Source organism: Triturus cristatus, chromosome 5_2 (genome assembly GCF_964204655.1).
Source record: "Triturus cristatus chromosome 5_2, aTriCri1.1, whole genome shotgun sequence".
Lineage (NCBI taxonomy): Eukaryota > Metazoa > Chordata > Amphibia > Caudata > Salamandridae > Triturus > Triturus cristatus.
The window spans coordinates 1,049,355,534-1,049,374,940 of record NC_140588.1 but is presented as its reverse complement, the minus strand read 5'-3'; positions in this window follow the sequence as shown (position 1 = coordinate 1,049,374,940).

Sequence of the window (19,407 nt, the reverse complement as noted above, 5' to 3'; positions counted from 1 at the left end):
GAGTTTTGCTACCGGCCATTTGTATTCCTAAGGCACGGCCCTTCTATATGGTCTGATCTCCAGGGACCTCGGGTGTGCTCGTGTCTCTGGCCCCGATTTATCTTTCCTAGAGCTGCATGGGCTAGTACATTGGTCTTCATTTGAGTATGTGACGTTTGAAAAAAGGAAAGAATGAAAAAAGAAAAGAGTGAGTACTTGAGAAGTACTGACTTTAACCCCCCCTCTGTGTCCCCCCCTCCCTCCCCTCCTCCCTTCTACATTAGGATACGGAAGGTGCGACGGCAGGATTGCCTTTTCGCCTCCCCGAGCTTATTGTCTCGTCATTACTTGTTGTACTCCTTTTTGTTGTGGAATTGGTCGTGAGGTAGCAGATAGTGGTTCTTGAGGTAGATGAGGTTGAGGTAGATGTGATGTGCATAGCCTTTGTTTCATTATTTCATCGCTTTTACTCTTTAGTTTCCCACAGTGTCTCCATCATTATTATGTTCTGGAGATGGGCCTCTTTTTGCTATGCTCTGTAGAGCTGTGTCCATGGGTAGTGACATTGGGTCCTCTAGGTATTTGTGTAATTCTCGTGGATCCGTGAAGACGTGATTTTTTCCTTTGTCTATTATTTTAAATCTTGTAGGGGCAATGAACGAAAATTGTATGTTCCTGTGTTTGAGTTTCTGGCGAAGAGCGAGGAATCCTTTCCTTGTGTCCACAGTGGGCTTTGAGTAGTCTTGGGTTAGGATGATTCTGTGGCCCTTCCAGTTGATCTGTTGGTTTTTCCTGGCGTAGTTAAAAATGTCCTCCGTGTGTTGTAACCTCAGGGGCTTGCATATGATGGGTCTTGCATAGTGGGAGGTCGGTACTTTGGCAGCCAGTACTTTGAATGCCTTATCTAATTCAAATTGACGGTTGAACTTTAGGTTGGTGAGCTTTGGTATCAGGTCCTCGAGGAATGCGGAGCAAGAGCCTGCCGTATCCTCTGCTTCTTCTGGGACTCCGAGTATTCGAATGTTCCCCCTTCGGTTCTTATCTTCCATCTCTGCAGCTTGCTTTTGTAGGGCGTTCGTGATTTCAGCTAATGATCTTACTTCTTTAACCATGACATGTCCAGCATCTTCTGTGTTGCTAATTCTCTGCTCCGCCGCTGCCAGTCTGATGTTCACAGAGTTCAGATCTGCTCTAACCGCCGCAATATCTAATTGGATTGTTTCCGTGTTGAGCTTTGTTGACTTCGCCAAGTCATGCACCTCTGCTAGTTTCTTAAGAATAGTTTCTAGCGTGCTATTTATGTCCGGCCTCTGTTTGATTGGTGAATCCGATGTCAGTGGCTCGCCTTTGCTTTTCTTCTGCTGCTGGTGCAGTCTGGTTTCCCTGTCAGCTATGTTTTTTTGTTTGTTGTCACCCGTGTCTCTCTCTTGCGTCTTTATTTGTCCCTTGTCTCGTGTGCTTGTCCTGCATGTTGCTTCCTCTATTCTCCTTGCTCGCTCTTTCTTTTCCTGCTCAGGGTGTAGTACGTGCTGGCTCTCTTTGTGTGTTCGTCTTTTTGAATTGTTGGGTATCTTGTCACCAGGCTTTACTACTCTCCTTCTTCCCCTATCCACGTCGCTCTCTGATGTTTCTTCCTGAGGTACCCCCAAAGTCTTTTGCATTGGTCGTTCTAGCCTGAGCACTGTGGCTCTTTTTTCTTCATATCTGTGATAGCTCTTCCCGAGGAGTTAGGAGGGCCGGTGTAGTAATGTGCCAGGGGTGGGGGTGCACTAGGCCGGCCTGGTTAGCCCCCTAATTCGCCCCTTATTCGTATTCCTCCCTTATAGGTAGCGGTGTTCAGTGGCGGTCCGTCCATTGGGGGCGTTGGGGCGTCGCCCCCCCGCCCGCGCCTCGCGCCCGCAGCTTCCTCGGAGACGACGGTGAGGGAGAACTGTCAGTCAGTATGACGTTGGACCGCCCACCCCCTTCAGAGTCTGAAGGGGGTGGGCGGTCTGGCGTCATGTTGACTGACAGGCAGCCAGCAGCACACAAGTGCGCATGAGTGGGGACGGAGGGCGATTTTTGCACCGTGCCCAGTCATGCGCACTAGTGTTTCCCGAGTCTGGCTCATGCCCATTAGGAGAGCGAGGTTGAGCCAAGGCTCAAACCTCGGTCTCGTAATGGGTAGGCGGGCGGAGCGTAAGCCTGCTCTAAGCCGCACAGGATTGGCTGAGAGGGGTCAGATGGGCTGCGCCTGTTCCAGTGAGTGAGTGTGTAGGCGGCGGCGCCAGAAGTAACGGCAGTTGAGTAACGGACCTGAGGCGAGGCAGCGCGGACCCGGCCGGACCTGCTCAGGACAGGTAGGATTTTATTTTTTATAAAAACACCCCCGCGCGACACCCCGCCCCCCCCCCAATGACACAATGATACCTGAGGAAATACCAGACTAGGGTAGGAGGTCACCCAGGGGTCGTTACTGAGTGCTCAGATAAATTAGATATGTAAGCCAGCTTCTGTAAAAAGTATAGGTTTCGGCAATAAAACGCCGGGTAGTAACCCCATTAGTGTGTTTTCATCTATTACTGTACCTTCCTAGAATACGGCAGGATGGCGGGGAAAACATAGCTTTAATCAGGACATTCGATTTAGTTTTCTTACAGGAAACATGGATGGTGTCCCTCTTTCATTTAGATGGCTTCCACACGTACTGCTCCCCAGCGGATTCCATCACCTGCTGGCCGAACGAAAGGGGGGTTAGCAGTTCTGGTCACGTAACATTTCCATCAATTAAGATTAAGGAAGTTACATAATTCAGTGTGGTTCCAGATTTTACAGTTTTTAATAATAGCCGCTCGCTGAGGTGAGTGAACATTTGGACAGGTCTCTCCAAAACACTCTTAAAAGCACATAGTCAAACTTCGGTTATCTGGGCAGTTGAATTTTAACTTACAGCTTTGTAATTTTAGTAATTCCCTGGTTTGTGGCTTAATCACTCCAAAAGGTGTGATAATTACTCCCCTTTTGCATACTCCAATGGAAAGGCCTTAAATAAGATTATTACCAAACATAATTTGCTCTTCGCCTCGGATACTTTTTTTAAAGCATGCTCACTACCACCCACCTTTCATGGAAATGGCAAGACTAACTTAATTGACTTTAATATAGTCACGAGGGACCTTGAACCTGTGATTTTTCTATCAGGAATAATTGCTTGAATGATCATAGTTTATTGATTTTACAATTGAATTTGGATTTAGAAAGGGCACGAGGAAAAGACATGGGAGAACTGACTTTCTCATCCAACTTTGGCAGGAGATTAAAATGGGACAACGTAAATGTCAAACAGTTTATTCCTGACCTAATACAGGGAGAGCGGTCGGCAATACCTTCTTGCATGTCCCCAGAACATGGGGACACAGAATCTCAGACTGGTTCCACCGCCTCCCACCGCTGCAGGGGCATTTTAGTAAGAAGTGACGTGTTCCAATATTTCCAGTGAGCAGGATGGTATTTATTTTTAATATGGCAAAAGCATTTCCAAGTCCACTTGGTGGCATCCTAGCTCTCACACTGAAGCACTGTATATTATGGCTCTCATTTGTGGTCCTGTGTCCTGTGCTCATACTACAGCAGCATGGTATGTCCCAGCTCTCAAACTGCAGCACTGTATATCGTGGCTCTTATATTGTAGTCCTGTGCCATATCCTCAATCTCTGGTGGCATGTGCTAGCTGAGCTCTCATACTGCAGCTCTGTATATTATGGCTCTAATATTGTGTTTCTATGTCTTGCACTCATACTATGGTGGCACGATTTGTCCGAGCTGTCATACTGCAGCACTGTATATTATGGCTCTCATATTGTAGCCCTGTGTCATGTACTCATATTACAGCGGCATGGTATGTCCGAGCTCTCACACTGAAGCACTGTATATCGTGGCTCTTATACCATAGTTCTGTGCCTTATGCTCAATCTCTTGTGGCACAGTATGTCCTAGCTGAGCTCTCATAATGCTGCTCTGTATATTATGGCTGTTATATGTTAGTCCTGTGTCTTGTGGCCATACTGCGGTGGCATGGTATGTCCGAGCTCTCATACTGCAGAACTGTATATTATGGCTTTCATATTGTGGTCCTGTGTCTTGTACTGATACTATTGTGGCACGATATGTCCTGGCTCTCATGCGGCAGGACTTAATGTTATGGTTCCCATATTGTGCTCCTGTGTCTTGTGCTCATACTACAGCGGTATGGTATGCCCTAGCTCTCATACTGCAGCACTGTATATCATGGCTCTTAGAGGGGGCAACATTGCCAAATATAGTCACATAAAGTGAAGAATTAAAAAATGGGACATTTCTGCTCATTTTGAAACAGGTGGTACTGGAATTCCCATTTCAAATACATATACATCTATGTGTTTGTGATTTTGGTTTTTTAATTTGAAAATAGTTTGGAACTGGGCGTCTTTCTTGTTTCCAGCGAACAGCTTTCTCCCCTGGAACTTGTGTGTATTTCTTTGTCATTGAAATTGCATTTTAATATAGTTGTTACTACCACCGACAAAGCGGTTTCCTTCACAAAGGCAAGCCTTTCTTTTTATCGCAGATTAGGCGTCTCTTGTTTCAAAAATATACAAACACGTTTTTATGGGAACATCCTCGGAGTAAACAACTTTTAGTCTCTTTCATTTTAAGAGTTGTTCTTTATTCCGTTAAAGGCCAGATTTCATATTTTGTGGATTTCGGTTAAAATAAATATTTAATGGTTTATTTTATGCAGACAAGAAGGAAAGTGATCTGAAACGGGAATTACGTTACACAAGGGGGGAGTTGGGAGGAGTTTGTACCATTCGGCGACTCTAGATGGAATCATGATTCAGATTTAGGGACACAGACGCTCGTTGATCAAGAGCACGTTAGCAGTCACGCCAGCGATTTTGCTTTCAATATTCACATGAGGCAAGGTTGGATCAGGGTGTCAGCATATTTCCTCGCAGTCGCAGCATTAAGAGTTGATTTTTGTGTGTGTTTTATGCTGAATATTTGTAGAAGTCGTGGGCTACTTCAGGAGACCATTTGGTTGCGACTTGCGATGAATTACTGTGTTTGTTCAATACGTGTTGGGTTATGCAACACCATCAGGGTACAGTGTTAGTGCGGGGGAAGGTTATGTTTGTCTGTAAGCTGTGAGACAGTTGGCGGAATTCTCAAAACATGGTGGATGTATGCACAAAAAACATTGGCAGATTCAGGATATTTTGAGACTCTAAAATGTCTTAAAAAAGAGTATGTTCAAATAACTTAACAAGGCTCAGGATTGTAATACTAAGTGACTGACTGTTCGTGATGTGAGCCTACTCCTGGCAGTAGTAACTACCTCCAGCGCGCCTTTGCGCCTGCAGCATGCTCTTGCACAGGAATGTTGTGTGTTGGCAAACTCCCTCAGTGCTGTTATTACGTAGCACATTAATATAAAAGAGCATCACTGCTGCAGGTTTATTAGTGGGAAAACACAGACTGTACCGGGCAAACTGTACGTAAATATATATTTTTAGATGAGAATCTAAGCCAAAAATACCATGTACGTTGAAGCTGGCAGATTACTGGATCACAGACCCGGTACGATGGACCAAAAGCATGGACCCGGGGTATTGGAGCTTTTGGCGGTAAAAACGGTGTACTATATTTGAATTTATTTAGTTTAGACTGCAACAACTTGTACTGAAACTCTTCCGACCTCCCTCTTCCTAATGTTAGCAGTAGCACCAGAAGCACATTCTTATTATCCTGCCATGTATGCGCTAGTCTACACAGCCCTGCGAGAGACTCGATTTCAAAAGTGCAGTTTTCATAAGGCATATATGGAATGAAGGGATCTCTGATGCAAACAGAGCACTTGCCCCTTTTCTGCTGTTAGCAAAATGATTGTAAGGATGTTTACAATGATTGACCCGCTGTCAAATCCAAGGTCACAGCTTTTGACCCGTAGGTTGGGCACAGATTCCTGGCATGATGTGAGTACATTAACTCTCCATCAGCACAAAACATTTTTGCTCCCTCTGTCTCTTTGTCATGTTCTTCATTATGTTGAGTCTCAAGATGTGCCTGTGTATGTCTGTATGTGTGTGTTATGGTATGTATGTCTGTATGTGCGACTGTGTGTGTGTATTTGTGCTTTATTGTACGTGATTCTTTTTTTTGTTTTTACAATGTGCTTAATGCATGTGTGGATGGTCTATGAATGTTCCTAATTTTGTCTGAAAATGTAATGAAGAAACAGGATGGGGAACTCATTTTCTGGGGATGACTCTTTGTTAAGTGGGGAAACTGAGATTATAATGTTAATGCATTTTAGTTTCAGCAGGACTTCACCTAAGAACATACCCTCTGCAGTGGGCTCTATGTGTGTTTGCAGCTCTAGTCTCTGTGCTTCTCAAATTTGCTTGAAAATGCACCCTTTACCCACTTTTTTTTCAAAATTTTCGCAGGGGGGAAAACCCCCCCCGAACCCCCTCTAAGGAGGTCGAGCTCGCTCGCTGCGCTCGCTCGCAACGGTGCACTCCCACAGAAAGTTTACGCCCACCACTTTCAAATGTCACCATCCGCCACTGGCGGTGTTATTCCTTTGCATTTATTCTTTTGTATGCATTGTTATGCGCTGTTTACGGTCTCTATGGGTTTAGGAGCTCTCCACTTTCCGCCCACTTGTGCTCCTCTCCTTTTTTTTTTAGTTTTGGATCTCACCGCGTGCTGCTTTTTTCACCCCGTCCACCTCTGTTAGACTTGCTTGGCTGCTTGGTTGCTTTCGTTTTGGCCGTCTCTCATCTGCCTCCACTATCCCCTCTCATTTGTTATCGCTCAGCCCTTTGTTTAGCTTTTTTTTCCCCTCTTCCGCCATTTTGTCTCTTTTTTCCCCTCGTCCGTTTCCCCCGATACCTCCGATGTCTCCCCTTTCCCTCCTCTCCGTCGCGTGCGGCTCCGACAGCCTCCCGCTACTCAGGCGGTGAAGCGGTGACTCCAGAGGTAGGAGCGGGGATATCGCTGTACGCGCGATCTTTTTGTGTGGTGGGGGGGCTCGCCGAGCAGCGCTGCTCTTTATTCCGGTGCTTGCCTCGCCCGCTTCCCCCTGCTCACCTCTGGCTGCTGAGTGTCGGTCTTTGTTCCTGACTCCTTGCTCCTTCGTGGTTGTGTAGCTGGGGGACCGTTTTTAGTTTCGGTTTCCTCCGTTGTTTCTTGTGGGCGCCATCTTGGATGCCTCAGCCCTCCATATGTGTTCTTAACTTTGCTTTTCTTAGCGTTTCGGGGCGTTCATACCTCTCCACGATGGTATCACTCTATGGCGTGTGAGTTCCGAGGCCCCGTGCTGTGTCCCTTTTTCTTGGCAGTTCGCTTTTCATCGGAGTAAACTCCCTTTGCTTGCTCCGTTACGGTGCATCGGCAGGATCAGGCAGCCATTAGCTCTGCTGTCCAAGCCACGCCCCCCCTTAACCACGATTTTTATACCAAGCATTCCTTTACCATGAATTTTCGTGGTAAAAGCATGCATGGTAAAATAAATGCATGCCTACTACTACCCTGATCCTCCAACCGCCTAAAATCTAACATGAACCCCTCCCAATCCCTACAAACTAACCCAAACCTCTCCCACCCCCTAACAAGCATTTGCAATGCAATAGGTCTCGCACTTGTTATATTTAGAGTATTTGGCATTGTAATGTAATTGTTGTATCATGACCGGATATGCGCAGCAGCTATACTACCATGCCTTGTAATAACCATGTGAAGAATAAATAACCATATGCTGTCCAAGCTGTAAAACTAATATGACATAGTGGGGCCACATACATATCCAGAAAGAAAGAATTATCAGTTTGGGAATGAAAAGTATTTTTTCCTAAGAAAATATCACGTTATCCATTTGGACCAATACGACATAATAAAAGGGAAGAATTAATCTACTATTAAGGCTATGTCTTCGATAAGGAGTGGAAATTGTATATTTATATGAACTGCGTTCTCACTCACCGAGTTTATGACAACAACCTAAAAGTGAGAAAACCAATAATTCATTAAATGATTCACATCAACTGAATGCACGCAACTGCAGGAACAGGAAGATTCAGGTCTTTCTCATATTTCGATTGGTAACTTTGGTATTAGTGCTAGTAATTAAAAATGATAGACTGTTCTAGAAACAAATGCACAAATAGTCACACTGCACAATCTGAACTACCATCTATCTAAAAGGCTTGGCATAAGTCGGATGTAGCTCTAGTAATTCCTTCGGCTGTAGCGCCAGCAGTGTCTTAACAAAGGCCCCCGCAGCCCCTGCGGTGCGGGGGAAGCGCCAGAGGGCCCCCTCAGCACAGTGCCCTGGCTGGAAAGCTCCTATTTGTGTCCGGAGGGGGGCCTCTACGGAACTTGCATGTGGCCCTCTCACGTTTCGTTATGCCACTGAGCGCCAGTAATTCTTTAACAGTGAAAAATAAAAAGTTCAGCGAGAACGTAATACAGGCTGGGTTGACCCGACAAAGGCTTTCTGTACGCGCCCTTCTATGTCTACTCAAAGTCCCAGAAAATACAGTGATGCAATTCTTAGCGAGAGGAAACAATAAAGAATGGACTGACTTAACGCAAATTGAGTTTTGTTCCGAATCCACTAGTGAATGTGGTAACTGTTAAAACAAGCTTTGAGCACTGGTCTTCACATACATTCACATGTGTAAGAGAAAAGTAACTATGCAGATCAGTGCACCTGATTACAAAGAAGCCTGAACATTGGCGGACATTACAGGACCGCTCTCTGTTCGGCTCCATGGCAGGGGGGGGCGCGGTTGTGGAAACTGAGGGGAAGTAACTTGGCAGACGTTTGTGTCGCTGCAGCGCTACCAGCTAATTCTGTAAACAAATAAGTGTACTGCGCTCTCTTCAACGTAATTTAATGTTGCAGATAAACATGGAGCCCCCCTCCTTCCAAATACATTATTATTAATTGAATAAAAAACACTTCATGACCACAAGATCACACACCAAAATCACCACGGGCATCTTAGCGGTGAAGAACACGAAAAGGCTGTTTATCCAGATTACACATTTCTCTAGACTAATACCCTGTGCTGGTAGCAGCCAGCCTGCATCCGGAATTAAAACTCATGCCCACAGCAGCGGTATGCGTCGCCCCTGGCTGTAGGGTTCCGCTTTTCCACCGGCACCGGTGTCATTTATTATTAAGAAACAAAATATAAAAAAAAAAAAATCACGCATGCTTTGTTTTTGCAAGAAAAAACATGGGTTTCACGTATTGTAGTCAACAGTAAGATATAAAAACCATAACACAATTAATTTAAGAAAACATAGTCGACAATGCTTAGCACCTATGTAATTAACAGAGACAAATATCTTAGAGGTCAACACGCAGTCTCGTCTTTCCAGCGCCTTCCTGTTCGATTATTGGTTCAGTGATCGCATCGGTGCTGGTCCAAATCCTAAGTTTCCGGTGAGCTACATCCATATGCCAATAATTGAAAAGAGAAACCCTGGCTACTTCCCCAAGGAGGCCCCCGGGGGAAGTAAGACCAGCGGTCTAGTCTTCCCCCGGGGAGTTCGCGCAAAAGGAAGGACAGGGGAGGAAGGGGTGGGATAAGGGGTGGGGTCGCAGGTAGGGTTAAAAGGGGCAGGAAGGGGAAGTCCTTCCTCTTCCATTCCCCAGCGCCTCAGGGAGGGATAGTTAGTGGACCGTTGGTGCGCGGAGCGGGGCTGTGGAGCGTTGGAGGATCGGCGGGGGCGTGTTCTCGCGTCGGGAGCGGCGCGTGTGGTGAGTTGACGAGCGGGTCTCCGGGCGGCCTCGTTTGGCGACGTTTGGCGGCCTGTGGGTGTCGGGTGGAGTCGGCGGGGGCGGAGCGGCGGTTAGCGCGGGGAACGAGCGCGATGGACTTGGGAGGGGGTCAGACGCCGGATGAGGCGGCGGTGCGGGTGGCGCTACAGCTGTTGGGGCGTGCGGGGAGGGCGGACCTTCTGCGGCCGGGTGTGTTGGAGCAGGCGTGGGTGGGAATGTCCAGGACTCCGCGTTCGGCGTCCGCGGGGGTTGCGGCGGCCGTTGTTGCCTGCATGGAGGAACCGCCTCCCAAGAAACACGCGGTGGGCGCGCGAGGGGGGGGCAAGAAGGCAGGGCCTGGGGGGAAGCCAGGGGATAGGCGTCTGAGCCTCCCGGCGCTGGGTTCGTCCGCTGAGGTGCCTGTGGGGGGGGTGGGGGGGCTGTTGAGGGCAAGGGTGGGGCTGCGGTGGCGCGGTTGGTCCGGGGGGGGGCGGGGGCTGGGGGCAGCGGGGGGGCCTCGTTCCTGGTTGACTATAGTGAGGACAGCGACTTGGAGGAGGACGCAGAGGAGCGGGTTGGGGATGATTTCTCCCTGTATCTTTCGGGGAGTGAGTCCGCGGGGGGCGAGGGCGGTGGGTGGGGGGACCAGGGGCCGGACGTGGGGGGTGGGGGCAAGGGGAAGGGTGGGGGGCGGGGGGTAAAGGCAAGGGCCCGGCGAAGGCTGTGGGGGGCCGGGGGACGGGGCTTGTGACGCCTGGCCCCTCTGGGGGTGCAGGCCGCGGCCGTGGTGCGCGGGCCGCGGGGGAGGGCCGGTGGGACGACCGTTGGGCCGAGATGTCTTTAGAGGAGCGTATCCGGGAGCAGCGGCGGCTGATTGAAGATACGGAGCGGCGCTGGGAGGAGATGTGCGCGGCTAGGGAGAGGGAGGGGGAGCGCGCGGCGGACCGGGTGGTGGCGCGCGGGGGAGGGGTGGTGGCACGCGGGGGAGGGGCTGGGCCGGCTCGGGGGCGCGGGCGCTGGGTGTGGCTGGATGAGGCAGGGACGGACTTGACGTCTCAGAGACCTGGTGGCGCTGGGGCCCCCTCGGACTATGCCGGTCACGAGGGGGGGATGGGATCCACGCCAGCGCTGATTGCTGGTAGAGGCCGGGGTGGGACGGCGGGGCGCACTACGGCCTCCAGACGCCGGGACGAAGCAGTAGGGGGGTCCGCGGCGGCCTGCCCTCCATCGAGGGAGCGCGCATCATCGGCGCCGGAGTATGAGTTTGTCCTTGGAGAGAAAGGAAAAGGAATGAAGCGTGTAGTGCGTGAGGTGCGCATGGAGCCTAGCGAGCCTGTGGTGGTCGAAGAGCTGGATTACGAGTCGGAAAGTGAGGAGTTGGAAGAGGGCGAGGTGCGTGAGGTGACGGGGCCGGTGGCGACGAGGAAGTTTGGTGTTTTCCAGGACAGCAAAGCCAGCTGCAGCAAGGCGCCAGCGGCGAGGGTGTTGGCCCCGGGTCCCGGCGGACGGGCGCAGGAGGTGCCACGCACTTTGACAGGTGAGAGCACATGGTGGGGGGCATGGGATGAGGGGCTTGGGCGGGAGCGTAAGAAGTCTTGGAGGTCTGTGGGGGTGGGGGATGGGTCGGTGAGGGAGGTGGGAGAGGCGGCGCAGCCGCAGGTGCCGGCTAAGGCGGCGGCCCCAGAGGGGGATGTGAAGCGAATGGTGGGAGCTGGTGTTCAGACGGAGAAGGTGACAGATGGGAAGGAGGAAGGGGGTGAGAAACATAAGAAGAAGCTGCCTTATATGGGGTTGGCGATGCCCCTGGGGTCCCATCTGTCTGAAAAGACAAGGGGCAGGATTTGGAAACACGAATATGTGGATGTCTTTAAATTGTTGCATCGGGAGATTCAGGCGAAAGAGGGGTCTAAAGAGGAGGAGTGGGAATTGACACGGCGGCCTCGGGTGCCGATAACTATGGAGAATTGGACGTCGGCCTTCCTGATTTATGCCAGTATTTATTGCGAGAAGCATCCGGATAGGGCGATTGCGTTGTTCAAATACATGGATATCATCAGAAAAGCGCAGATGCACTTTGGGGGTTTTGCCTGGCTAAGTTATGATGAGGAATTTCGGGCGAGGGTCAGCGTCAACCCGGACAAGCCCTGGGGAGAGGTAGATCAGGAGCTGTGGGTGCAGTGGATGGCCTCCACGCAGTCCTCTGCGGCTACACACACTGCGAGTGGCCTTCCGGTGGCTTATCGGTCTTTTCAGTCCCGTCCCGCCTCGGGGGGGGGCGGGAGGGGGCGCCAGTGGAGCTGGGGGTGCGGGTGGGCAGGCTGCCGCTGCCGGCGCAACCGGACAGCCTGCGAAGAGTGGGGGAGCCACCACTGGGGCTTGTTGGAATTTCAACAAGGGATTCTGCACCCGCCACCCCTGCAAATTTAAACATGAGTGTTCTAAGTGTGGTGGCAAGCACCCGGTCACGCAGTGTTTCACCTTGGCCACCCCGTCCGAGCAATGGCGGGTCACGAAAGGAAGGGGGCAGGCTGGGCCAAAGGGCTCCTACACCGGTTAGTGTGGAGGCCATGGGTCCGTGGCTCTCCCGCTACCCTGATCAGGTGGCGGCGCTGCGGCTGTTTTGGGGATTCACGGAAGGTTTTCGAGTAGGGTACCAGGGGCCACGGGAGTGCAGGTGGGCAGAGAATTTGAGGTCAGCAAAGGAGTTGCCGGAAGTCGTGGAGGCTAAATTGCGCAAAGAGGTGTTGGAAGGTCGCGTGGCCGGCCCGTTTGACACGTGGCCGCTGCCCGAACTCATCATATCCCCTTTGGGGGTGGTTCCAAAAAAGGAACCTGGCGAGTTTCGCTTGATCCACCATTTGTCTTGGCCTGAGGGGCAGTCAGTGAATGATTTCATCGCGGAGGAGGATTCCCGGGTGTTGTATGCGTCGGTGGATGATGCGATTGGATTGGTGCGGCTGTGTGGGCGGGGGGCGGAATTGGCCAAGTGTGACATCAAGTCGGCGTTTCGCCTTCTGCCGATTCACCCGGAGGATTTCTCGTTGCTGGGCATGCAGTTCGGTGGGGCCATTTTTGTGGACAAGGTGTTGCCCATGGGGTGCGCGATCTCCTGTGCTCTGTTCGAGACTTTCAGTTCCTTTTTGCAATGGGCCTTCACTGACAGGGCGGGGCACCGGCTGGTGTCCCACTATTTGGATGATTTCTTGTTTGTAGGCCGTGGTCAGACGGGGGAATGTGGGGCGGCTTTGGGCCAGTTTCAGAGGATGGCGGGGGAGTTTGGTGTGCCGTTGGCGCCGGAAAAAACGGCCGGGCCCAGTTGTTGTCTGGCGTTTCTGGGGATTGAATTGGATTCTGTGGAGTGGATGGCGCGCCTCCCCCAGCAGAAGGTTTTGGAGATACAGGACTGTCTGAGCCAAGTGATGGTGCAACGGAAGATTGATCTGAGGTCCGTCCAGCGTTTGTTGGGCTTGCTGAACTTTGCGTGCCGAGTGGTGCGGGCGGGCAGGACGTTTTGCAGGCGGCTCGGGTTGGCCATGTCAGGGGCAGTGTTGCCCCATCACAGGGTGCGGATTTCGGTGGGTGTCCGGGCGGATCTGCGAGTGTGGCAGGGGTTCCTGAGTGACTTCAATGGGGTCTCCTTGGACTTTGCAGATGACAACATGGTGTGGCAGGTGCAGATTTTTTCGGATGCGGCTGGGGCGCGCGGCTTTGGTGTTTTCTGGGATGGTCGGTGGTGTGCGGAGCAGTGGCCGGCGCACTGGTTGGCACAGGGCAGGAGCATTGCGTTTCTGGAGTTCTTTCCGCTGTTGGTGGCGCTGCAGGTGTGGGGGCAGGAATTCCGGAACCGATCGGTGCTTTTCCATGTGGACAACATGACGGTGGTGGATCTGGTGAACCATCAGAGGGCGAGGGACCTGCGGGTGCTGCGCTTGCTGCGAAGTTTTATGCTGCTGTGCTTGCGCTTGAATGTGCTGTTTCGCGCGAAACATGTGCCGGGCGTTAGCAATGACATCGCGGATGCATTGTCTCGTTCGCAGTGGCAGCGTTTCCGAAGGTTGGCGCCCGGAGCGGACTTTGCCAAGACCAAGGTGCCGGAGGGTATCTGGAGCTGGGGGGAGTGAGAGTGGTGAATCTGGTGGAGCAGTCTGTTGCCGAGTCCACGCGGCGGACTTATCGTATGGCATGGGTGGAGTTGGGGGCGTTCTTGGGTTGGTCGCGGGAGGACTGGCGGATGTCTCAGGGTGAGTGTGAAGCGGGTGTCGTGCGCTACGTTTTGCACTGCATGGACAGGGGTTTGTCGTCAGTGACAATTGCAGGGAAATTGGCAGGGATTTCTTTCTATGGGAAGATCTATCTGGGTTTTGATCCGGCCAAGGGTGAGTTGCTGAGCAGGATGCTGAAGGGCTGGACAAGGGAGCGGGGGGGGGCGGGAGGGAGCGCCGTTGCGCCAGGCGATCACTTTTGGCCTGTTGGTGGATGTTTTGGGGGAGTTGGGGGTTTTGTGTTACGATCGGTATGAGTTGGCGTTGTTCCGCCTGTGTATGATGTGGATGTTCTTTGGGGCCTTTCGGGTTTCGGAGTTGCTTGGGGGTAGGGGGGGATGGGGTTGAGGTTCGAGGATGTACGTGTGGATGGGGGGCGCCTGGGGATATGGCTGGGGCGTTCCAAGACGGATCAGGTTGGCAGAGGCACGTGGGTGTGGCTGAATGAGTCGGGGGAGTTGGCAGCGTGCCCGGTGCGGGAGTGGAGCAGTTTTTGCGGGCAGTGTGGCCGTTTGGCGGGGGAAATTTTCTGTCATGCTTCTGGGAAACGGGTCACGGCTTACCAGCTCTTGGCGGTACTGCGCATGGCGTTGCGGCGCTTAGGGAGAGACCCGGCGGGGTTTGGGACTCACTCCTTCCGGATCGGCGCGGCGACGGCGGCGGCACGGCTGGGTTGGTCCTGGGATAAGATCAGGAGGATTGGTAGATGGCGGTCGCGCTGCTGCGAGCGGTACGTGAGGAAGTAGGGCGGAGGGGTACGCGGCGGCTGTGTGAGCGTGTTGTGTGCCCTTTCTCGTTTCTAATGCTCCTTTTTTCTTCGTAGGTTGTGTTGGGGGTCCTGGAGCCAAGACGGTTACCTGGATAGTGGGACATTCATTTGTGCATTGGGCTGCCAAGTTTGCTGACAGGCAGGTGTACGGGCGTAGCCTGGGCCTGAGAAGCTGCAGTCATGAGGTTTTCTGGTGGGGTAGGAGTGGGATGCGATGGGGAGAACTTTTGCCTTGGCTCACGAAGAAGGTCTCGCAGCAGGGCTGTCCGGATCTGCTTGTCATTCACCTGGGAGAGAACGATCTGGTGCGGCAGTCGGCGGTGTCCTTGATCTACTTAATGCAGCGGGACTTGGCAGCGATCAAACGCAATCTGGCTGGCGCTTGTATTGTGTGGACAGAGTTCATTCCCAGAAAGTTTTGGAGGGGGGCGCTGAAGCCCGCTGCGGTGGAACGCGCCCGCAGAAAATTAAATAGGGCAATGAGAGTTTTTTGTGAGGACTGTGGGATCAAGGTGCTGGCGCATCCTGGTCTGCGGCTTGAAGAGCCCTTGCTTTTTAGGGCTGATGGCGTGCACCTTTCGCACATGGGAAACGCCTACTATATGATGGAGATGAGGGATTTTATCAGTGGGCTGTGGAATGAGTCGATCTGGTGTAGGAGGAGGTGAGGGCGAAAGGTGCACTTGTGTGGGGTGGGGCAGGTAACCGCCCTCCGGGGGTTTCCTGGTTGGCGGATTGGGGAGGGGGGAGGAGTCCATGACGGGCATACTCACCCTTCCGGGGAGGGGGATACTGGGGAGAACGTGGGGGTGCGTCAGAGCAGTGGACGACGAATGGAGATGGTGGTGGAGTTTTGGAAGAGAAGTGAGGAAGCAAAAGGAAGTGAGAAGGTTGCGGTGTGAAGTGGGTATGGAGTAGTTGGAGTCTTGGAGAGTATGGGTAGTGAGGAATGTTGTTGTTGGGGATTGTTGGGGATTTGTGTTATGTTTCTGGTTATGGTTGTCCAACCCTGTCCTAATAAAATGGCCTTTTACGCAAAGTACCTTGCGTGGACTGATTATTGCGCGAGGAGGCCCCCGGGGGAAGTAAGACCAGCGGTCTAGTCTTCCCCCGGGGAGTTCGCGCAAAAGGAAGGACAGGGGAGGAAGGGGTGGGATAAGGGGTGGGGTCGCAGGTAGGGTTAAAAGGGGCAGGAAGGGGAAGTCCTTCCTCTTCCATTCCCCAGCGCCTCAGGGAGGGATAGTTAGTGGACCGTTGGCCACCCGCCCACCCGGCAATTACATGACTAGTTGAGGAGGTCATGTTTTTTTCAGCGTGCCAGTTTAGGACGGGTTGTGTGTGTGTGTGTGGGGCGGATTGGGGAGGGGGGAGGAGTCCATGACGGGCATACTCACCCTTCCGGGGAGGGGGATACTGGGGAGAACGTGGGGGTGCGTCAGAGCAGTGGACGACGAATGGAGATGGTGGTGGAGTTTTGGAAGAGAAGTGAGGAAGCGAAAGGAAGTGAGAAGGTTGCGGTGTGAAGTGGGTATGGAGTAGTTGGAGTCTTGGAGAGTATGGGTAGTGAGGAATGTTGTTGTTGGGGATTGTTGGGGATTTGTGTTATGTTTCTGGTTATGGTTGTCCAACCCTGTCCTAATAAAATGGCCTTTTACGCAAAGTACCTTGCGTGGACTGATTATTGCGCGACTCTGTGGAACGGTGCAAGTGACAGCTACACATCATTACCAGGCGCGCGAGACGACCCAGCAGCGCTGCCGCTGCCGAGAGTGACATCTTCACCTTAACCCCTCTCATGCCACGGCCCCCGCACACTAAACACAGGTGACACGGCGGCATGCAGAGCACCGAGTCACGTCATCTGCATTACCACGGCGGCTGCCACGTATATGTCGGAGCTAAGGCAGCAAGGGTGTCACAAACAGATATAAGCATTGGGAGCAAACAGTTCACTTGACGAGTTTTCTATCCCCTTCTCTCCAAGAACCCCCTGCGTTTCCCTGCACAGACCTGGCAACATTTCCGCTTTTGTTCTGAGCTGCATGCAACGCGAGGAGGAAGAGGAGGGGGGCCACACCCCCAACCATTTGTCGGCAGGGTCTGACACGTCCATCAGGCAATTAAGTGCGAGCCAAGAAGCGGAAGAAAACTGTAGTTAGTCGCCGCTGCCTCGGGACTACACGGAAGTGACCATAGGGCCAACAGCCAACAGAAATCAAGAAAACAACAGCAATGCCAAACTTAAACCAATCACGAGGGGCAGGACAAATTACATGGAGGTGAAGCCAATATACAGATTACTTTAAGTCTCGCTGAGACATCGCATGCAGCACATGCGCTGCCAAACGCGAGACCTAAAAATGAACCCCCAAAAACCCCCCCGAAAATTAACACGAACCCCTTCCACCCCCTAAAAACTAACACAAACCCCCACCCCTAAAAACGAACACAAACCCCTGCCACCCTCTAAAAACAAACCTGGTCCCCCACCCCCTAAAAATTAACACGAACCACTCCCACCCCTAAAAACATACACAGACCCCTCCCATCCCCTAAAAACTAACACAAATCCCTCCCACCCCCAAAAAGCTAACACAAACTACACCACCCTGAACCCCTCCTACCTGTCCTGTTCCTGCTCGACGCTCAACTCCGCACATGCGTGGTTAGGGCTAAGTCGTTGTTCGGGCAAGTCGTTGTTTGGCCTGCGTGATTTTCCCTGTATGAGGTAGATTACACTGTTCTGGAGGATGTCTCTGTCTCTTAATCCAGCACCTGTATTAGTAACACTTTCACCCTGTTAGGCTTCAGTACTGTAAGGAGTCAATAAACATCACAATGAGTATTTATCACATCTGTAATATCAAATGCACTTCAAATTTATAACAACTTAGTACAGCGCATCCATACGTAATGGCTTTAGAAGCAATTAATTTTTGAAGCATCATAGAAATTGAGAAAAAATAAATGTGTGGAGACCCCAGAGTTAAAATGATAAGTACTTAAACTACGAGCCTTAGTCCCGCCCCTACGAGAAATCACCACTAGCTCCCATGGACGGCCACGTTATCTTGAAGAAACAGGAACTACATTCTCTCAAACACTCATAGTAACGCAGCAGGCCTCCGTTCCTCTGGTCCATCTACTCAGATGATCTTCATCCGGGGGTCCAATGTTTGGAATGCAGCCTTTGTCAACTTCTGTATTAGTGCACAAGCACTGGTAGCTCCAAATTGCAAAAAACTGTCCTGTAAAATTGCTGTTTTTAGTTGAGAGCTGAGTGCCTGATTACAAATGTCCCTTAATAACAGCTTTTATAATATTGAATTCTTCGGGAGCACCACTGGTCAGTGGAATTCCACCCTGATATTATACATGCTTCAAGGAGATGACGTCTCTGGGCTGGATCCCAGGGGGAAAACATATGGAAATTGACTGCTATTTCCCACTTCTATGCGTTATTCACCATAGGGCAGAATGGGGAGTTTATTTATAACAATTTATAAACATAACTGCCCCTCGGAAAAAGGTAGGAAAATAACGTTTAGAATGCCTGAACTCAGAATGTTAAAATGCATCTTTTAGTGAGGATGATTTTTACATTCTGTGTTTGAAAATACCACTTTTAGAAAGTAGGTATTTTCTTGCTTAACCATCCAGTGTGCCTCTGCTAGGTTTGTGTATTGCATGTCTGGCTCTTGGATGACAGGGGCTGGAGCAGGGCAGTGGCTCCAGAGAGCCTGGTGAGTCAGGACTAGGCTGAAAGGACCTGGGCTGCATTTAGAGTAGGGGGAGGAGATTTCCTTTCACCTGCATGGGCCTGGTCTGACTTCAACAATGCTGTCTCCACCTCCTGCCAGGAAGCTGCACCAGTGAGGACAGAACTGGTTTTGGCTAGGTACAGACGCTCTGCGGTCAAAGAACAAAGGATTTTTGTGTATAAAAAGAGGGGCCCAAACCCCAGACTTTTAGATCACTTCTGGGAAATCAAGAGGAACCTTTGCCAAAGAGAAGAGCCAAAGAAGCTGGGGAGGAATACTGTCCCTGTGCTGTTTGCTGTCTGGGGTTGGCCTGCAGTTGCTACTTGCTGCCAAGGAAAGGAAAAAAGGACTCTGCTGTTTACTTTGTCACCTGCTTCAGGAAAAGATCTCCAATGGCTTGAAATTGAGCTTGCCTCCTGTTCTGAAGTCTCAGTGACACTATGACTTAATTTCTTCTGTCTCTCTGCTTCTGGAACTTCAGTTTCAGCTGCCACAGATGGAAATTGCATTACTGATGCCGGCGAGCGACGCCGTAACCTGCACTGAAGCCGTGGGCACCGCTCGTGAAGGCCCGATGCCTGCTGATGCCCTGCCGCATCGACTCCGAAGCCATCATCGAGGCCGCTGCCTGCACCGGAGCTGTGGACAGCACTCGTGACATCCATGACGCATCATCCTGACTCGCACCGCAGCCACAACTTCACTGACGCCGGTGCTTTATCAATGAGGAGCCGACACTCGATGTGGGTGACTCCTGAATCCATCGACATCGCACCGTCGTAAGGAACAAAATCTAACACCAACCCAAGAGTGGCGTTTGGGAGGCGTTATGAGGATAAATGT